Below are 6560 nucleotides of genomic sequence, written 5' to 3' on the forward strand. Positions count from 1 at the left end.
TTCCCAAGTGGAACTTGGTGGCTGCTGCAAAGGAGGGGCGGGTGCTGGAGAGGCCAGTGTTTATTACATCACCCAAGAGAGTGGAAGGGCCTGGGAATAATGACCTTGGAGATGTGAACACCTGTGGGGATGGGAGCGTCCTTCAACCCTCCGAAGGAGGTCATGGGGCAAAGAAAACAGGTGAGTCAGGGTGATCCAGAGGGCAAACGTGGGACAGGTGGGGAGAAGCTCAGATTCATGAGGAAGTCTCTGGGAATGACTTTCTATCATGGTGTAGTATAGGGACGGAGGAGCATGTGGGCTTAGGAAGCAGACACATTGGAATTTTTTTTTTTTTTTAAGATAGAGTCTTGCTCTGTCACCCAGACTGGAGTGCAGTAAGTAGTGTGATCATGGCTCACTGCAGCCTCCCAGGCTCAAGCAATCCTCCCGCTTCAGCCTCCTGAGTAATGGGAACTACAGGTGCACACCACCCTGTCCAGCTAATTAAAAACTTTTTTTTTTTTTAGATGAAGTTTTGCCATGTGTTGCCCAGGCTGGTCTCAAACTCATGGGCTCAAGTGATCCTCCTGCCTCAGCCTCCCAAAGTGCTGGGAAAACAGGTGTGAGCCACCATGCCCAGCCTTGAAGTTTTTTTTTTTTTTTTGAGATGGAGTCTTGCTCTGTCACCTAGGCTGGAGTTCAGTGGTGCAGTCTCGGCTCACTGCAACCCCTGCTTCCCAGGTTCAAGTGATTCTCCTGCCTCAGCCTCCCGAGTAGCTGGGATTACAGGCGTGTGCCACCGTACCTGCCTAATTTTTGTATTTTTAGTAAAGACGGGGTTTCACTATGTTAGCCAAGCTGGTTTAGAACTCCTGACCTCAGGTGATCCACCCACCTCGGCCTCCCAAAGTGCTGGGATTACAGGTGTTAGCCACCACGCCTGGCCTCCAGCCTTGAATTTGAATTCTGCTTCTGACATCTATATCTCATGTGATTTTAAAAAAATGAACTTTTTGTTTTGGAATACTCTTAGGTTTATAGAACAGTTGCAACAATGGTACAGAAAGTTCCATCCACCCCTTTTACAGCTTCCCCCATTGTTAGCGTCTTACGTGACTACGGTACAGTAGTCAAAACTAAGAAACCAACACTGGTACACTGCTATTAACTGAACTCCAGACTTGATTCGGATTTCACCAGTTTTCCCACTAATGTCCTTTTCTGTTCCAGGATCCAATCCAGGATCCCACATTGCATTTAGTTGCCGTGTCTTAGTCTTCTCTGGTCTGTGACAGTTTCTCAATGTTTCCTTGGTTTTCATGACCTTGACAATTTCAGAAGTTCTGGTCTGTGGACTATCCCTCAATTTGGGTTTATCTGATGTTTTTCTCATGACTAGCCAGGAGTTATGGGTTTGGGGAAAGAATACCACAGAGGTAAATAAAGTGCGTTTCTCATCACGTGATGCCAGGAGGCACGTGATGTCCACGTGACTCGTCTCTGGCAATGCTAGCCTTGATGACTTGGTGAAGGTGGTGTCTGCTCTGGGGCCCAGGCTGGAGTGCCGTGGTGTGATCTTGGCTCACTGCAAGCTCTGCCTCCCAGGTTCATGCTGTTCTCCTGCCTCAGCCTCCTGAGTAGCTGGGACTACAGGCGCCCGCCACCACGCCTGGCTATTTTTTGTATTTTTAGTAGAGACGGGGTTTCACTGTGTTAACCAGGATGGTCTCGATCTCCTGGACTCGTGATCTGCCCACCTCGGCCTCCCAAAGTGCTGGGATTATAGGCGTGAGCCACCGTGCCTGGCCTCTTTCTCTCTCTCTTTCTCTTTCTTTCTTTCTCTTTCTCTCTTTCTCTCTTTCTCTCTCTTTCTTTCTTTCTTTCTTTCTTTCTTTCTTTCTTTCTTTCTTTCTTTCTTTCTTTCTTTCTTTCTTTCTTTCTTTTTCTCCCTCTCTCTCTCTCTTTCCTTCCTTCCTTCCTTCCTTCTCTTTCTTTTGTTTCTTTCTCTTTCTTCCTTTCTTCTTTCTTTTCTTTTCTTCTCTTTCTCTCTTTCTTCCTTTCCTCCCTCCTTTCCTCCCTCTTTTTCTCTCTTTCTTTAACTTTCTTTTTGGGACAGTCTGGCTCTATTGCCTAGGCTGGAGTGCAGTGGTACAATCATGGCTCATTACAACCTCTGCCTCCCAGCCTCAAGCCATCCTCCCACCTCAGCCTCCTGAGTAGCCGGGACCAGAGGCACATGTCACCACGCCTGGTTAAATTTTTTTTTTTTTGTAGAGATGGGGTTTTGCCATGTTCTCCAGGCTCATCTTGAACTCCTGGGCTCAAGTGATCTGCCCGCCTTGGCCTCCAAAGTGATGGGATTACACGTGGGAGCCAATTTTTTTAATTTTTATTTTTTGTAGAGAAGAGGTCTTGTTATGTTGCCCAGGCTGGTCTTGAACTCCTGGTCTCAAACAATTCACCCTCCTCAGCCTCCCAAAGTGCTGTGATTGGCCAGGTGTGGTGGCTCATGCCTGTAATCCCAGCACTTTGAGAGGTCGAGACAGGCGGATCACCTGTGTCAGCCTGGGTGACATAGTGAGACTCTGTCTCAAAAAGCAAACCAAAATAAACAAACAAAAAAGCAAAGTGTTGGGATTTCAGGCATAAGCCACTGTGCCTGGCCAACTATTTTATTTTTATTTTTATTTTTTATAGAGACAGGGTCTCACTGTGTTGCCCGGGCTGGTCTTGATCTCCTGGGCTCAAGTGATCTACTCCCCTCAGCTTCCCATGAGTTTGAGATGAGCCACCATGCCCAGCCCCCTTTTCAAACTCTGTTCTTTGGTAGCAATTTGAGCCCACATTCAAGTTGGCGGGGGCGGATAAACTTGGGCCAATTATTTGGAATTCTTCTGTAAGGAAGATTTGTTCCTTTCCTTCTGTTTATTTGGCTAGTCATTTACAGTCATGCATTGCTTAACGGTGGATACATTCAAAGAAAGCGCTGTTAGGCAATTTGGTGTTTGTGAGACCATCATAGAGCTCTGTTACATGCACCTAGATGGAGGAACCTGCTACACACTTAGGCTATGTGATATAGCCTAGGCTCCTGGGCTACAGGTTTATAACCTGTGCTGCCTGTTACTGTACTGAACACTGTAGGCACGTTACTGTACTGTAACACAGATCACTAGGCAACAGGAATTCTTCAGCTCCGTTGTAACTTTATGGGACCAACATCATCTATGTGGTCCATTGTTGACTAGCAATGTAGAATGTTGCTATGCAGCATATGACTGTATTTCTATCACCGTGGACCTCTGCATTTATTATTTTATACTTTGAGTTATAATCCAGTACTATGTTATTTTATTTCGTTTTATTTTATTATTTATTTGTTTATTTATTTATTATTTTTTGAGACGGAGTCTCGCTCTGTTGCCCAGGCTGGAGTGCCATGGCGTGATCTCAGCTCACTGCAACCTCCACTTCCCAGGTTCAAGCCATTCTCCTTCCTCAGCCTCCTGAGTAGCTGGGATTACAGGTGCCACCACCATGCCTGGCTAATTTTTTGTGTTTTTAGTAGAGATGGGGTTTCACTATTTTGGCCAGGCTGGTCTTGAACTCCTGACCTCGTGATCCACCTGCCTCGGTCTCCCGAAGTGCTGGGATTACAGGCGTGAGCCACCATACATGGCTATTTTATTTTATTTTTTATTATTTGAGACAGAGTCTCACTCTGTCACCCAGGCTGGAGTACAGTGGTGCGATCTCGGCTCACTGCAACCTCTGGCCCCCAGGTTCAAGTGATTCTCCTGCCTTGGCCTCCCTGAGTAGCTGAGATTACAGCCGTGCGCCACCACGCCTGGCTACTTTTTGTATTTTTAGTAGAAATAGGGTTTCACCATGTTGGCCAGGCTGGTCTTGAACTCCTGACCTTAGGTGATCCGCCTGCCTCTGCCCTCAAAGTGCTGGGATCACAGGCATGAGGCACTGTGCCCAGACTGTTATTTTATTTTTCAGATAGTTCCAGCTTTGGCCGTTAGGAGCTCTTTCAGATGAGCTCCTGTGTCTGTTTCACATGCCCCCATCTTTCTGTTTTTTGAGCATTTCCTTGCTTTCTTGCAATGCAAGATGCTCTGGAATCATCTTGCATTTTTTCCTGCCTCACTGCTAGAATCAGCCATTTCTCCAAGACTGGATGTGCGTATTTTAGAGACTGGATGTGCGTATTACTGCTGAGGCATCACTGCTTCTAGGCCCTCTCATCAGACAGAGGTGGGAAATACACACACACACACACACACACACACACGTATTTATATATGCGTGTCTATATGTATACACATGTGTTTCTATATGTATACAAATATATGTGTCTATATACACATATACATATATAAATATATAAATATACATGTATACATATATAATATATACGTGTGTGTGTATATATATGCACCATACATGTGTGTGTGTATATATGCATCATGTACATATATGATTTTTAGGCAAGACGCCAAGTCTTTTTAAAGCCTCTTTAAGGCTCCAAGCCCCATCTGCAAAATGGGGACGGTGATAATGATTCCTGCCTCATGGAGCCACCGTGAAATGAAGTATGTAAGTGGTTGACAAAGTGTCTGGACCATAATTAGTCACGAGAAGTGGTGGCTTTTATTGTGTCACAGCTGCACAGCCAGAGCATGGTGGCCCTTGCGAGGTGGGGAGGCCCCTGTCCCTTGAGGATTGAAGGAACTCAGGCAGTCTGGGAATGGGATTCCTGTACTGAGTTGAGACCAAGGGACCTGAATGCTTCTTGCAGTGCTGAGTCTGCCTGAAGAGTGCCCAACTTGGCAGCAGCTTGGCAGAGCAGAGGAAGCAGGCTGTCCTGCATTCAGCCTGCCCTGGCACATCTGGAATCTGGCTGACACCTGAGTCTGGGTTAGACTTCTGGGGGCCAGGGGGCAGGCTTTGGGGCTGTGCTGCCAGGCAAGGAGGCCAGGGCTGCTCCCTGGGCTCACTTTCCTCATTCACCACCTGCTCCCTGCCCACCTGCCCGGGGGTAGATCCAGGCCAGGCATGTTGGGGGAGCCCCTCTCAGTGATGCTTGCCTCTGCCCATCAGACCCTGTCCTGGTAGGGCTTTGGCCAAGGATCCAGGGCCCTGCCCCTGCTTGCCACAGAAGGAGGAGGAAGCTGGCAGGTGGTATCTGCAGGACAGGACCTGGAGGCGGTGTCTGGGGCTGGAGTTTTGGCCCCTGACGCTGTCTGCCCAGCCAGTCTCCAAACCATGATCCTTCAGGAGTTCCTCCCCACCCAGTGCCCATGCCCTTCTCTGCAGCAACCCTGCTCTGCAGACTGCAGGGACCCTGCTACCCCTCCTCACTCCCCCTGGTCCCCAGACTCTGAGCCTGTTGTTTAGAAGATTTTGTCCTGAAATGAAACCTTTGAGAAAGAAACTTATTTGATTGTTCATTTTCAGGGCACACTGAGGTTTCATGTGAACCAGTGAGCTCTGGCTTCAGCCCAGCAGGCATTTCAGCTCTGTGGCAGACAGTGTGGCTTGCTTCTTTGTTGATTCCCTTCCTCCCTCCCTCCCTCCTTCCCTCCCTCCCTCCCTCCTTCCCTCCCTCCCTCCCTCCTTCCCTCCCTCCTCCTTCCCTCCCTCCCTCCTTCCCTCCCTCCTTCCATCCCTCCCTTCCTTCCTCCCTTCCTTCCTTCCTCCCTTCCTTCTTTCTCCTTCCTTTCTTCCTTCTCCTTCCTTCCTTCTCCTTCCTTCCTTCCCTCCTTCCCTCTTTCCTTCCTTTCTTCCTTCTCCTTTCTTCCTTCTCTCCCTCCCTCCCCCCTTCCTTCCTTCCTCCCTCCCTCCCTCCCTCCCTCCCTCCCTTCCTCCCTTCCTTCCTTCCTTCCTTCCTTCCTTCCTTCCTTCCTTCCTCCCTCCCTCCCTCCCTCCCTCCTTTCCCTTCTTTTTTCTTGCTCTGTCGCCCAGGCTGGAGTGCAATGGCATGATCTCAGTTCACTGCAACCTCCACTTCCTGGGTTCAAGTGATTCTTGTGCCTCAGCCTACTGAGTAGCTGGGACTACAGGCATACACCACTACGCCCAGCCCTCTTTCCATCTTTCCAATCCCCTTCATTCTCCTCTCTGATTGTGTCACCTATGGACCAAGGGACATCAGCAGCATCCCCATCCTTGGTGACGCTCCCTAACGGTGAGACAGACAAGTAAACAGGTGGAGTGCAGGGCCCCACACAGAGTGTTGTCAGGATGTGGGGCAGCAGGAATTCTGTGCTGTCGGTGGTGTGTGAATTGGCACAGCTCCTTTGGAAAACAGCTTGGCTGCATCTGCAAAAGCTGAACATGCCGACGCTATGGTACCCAGACGTTCCACTGCCTTCTTTGGATGTGCATCCAACAGAAATGGGTGCATATGTGCCCCAAAAGACCTGCATCAGCAGTATTATCCATTAATAGCCAAAATGCTAGAAACTACCCAAATGCTCATCAATAGTAAAATGAAAATCCTGGTATATTCACACAGTGGAACACTGCACAGTCATGAGAATAAACCATCTACAACTACAGGTACTGTCTAT

Source organism: Macaca mulatta, chromosome 1 (assembly GCF_049350105.2).
Source record: "Macaca mulatta isolate MMU2019108-1 chromosome 1, T2T-MMU8v2.0, whole genome shotgun sequence".
NCBI lineage: Eukaryota > Metazoa > Chordata > Mammalia > Primates > Cercopithecidae > Macaca > Macaca mulatta.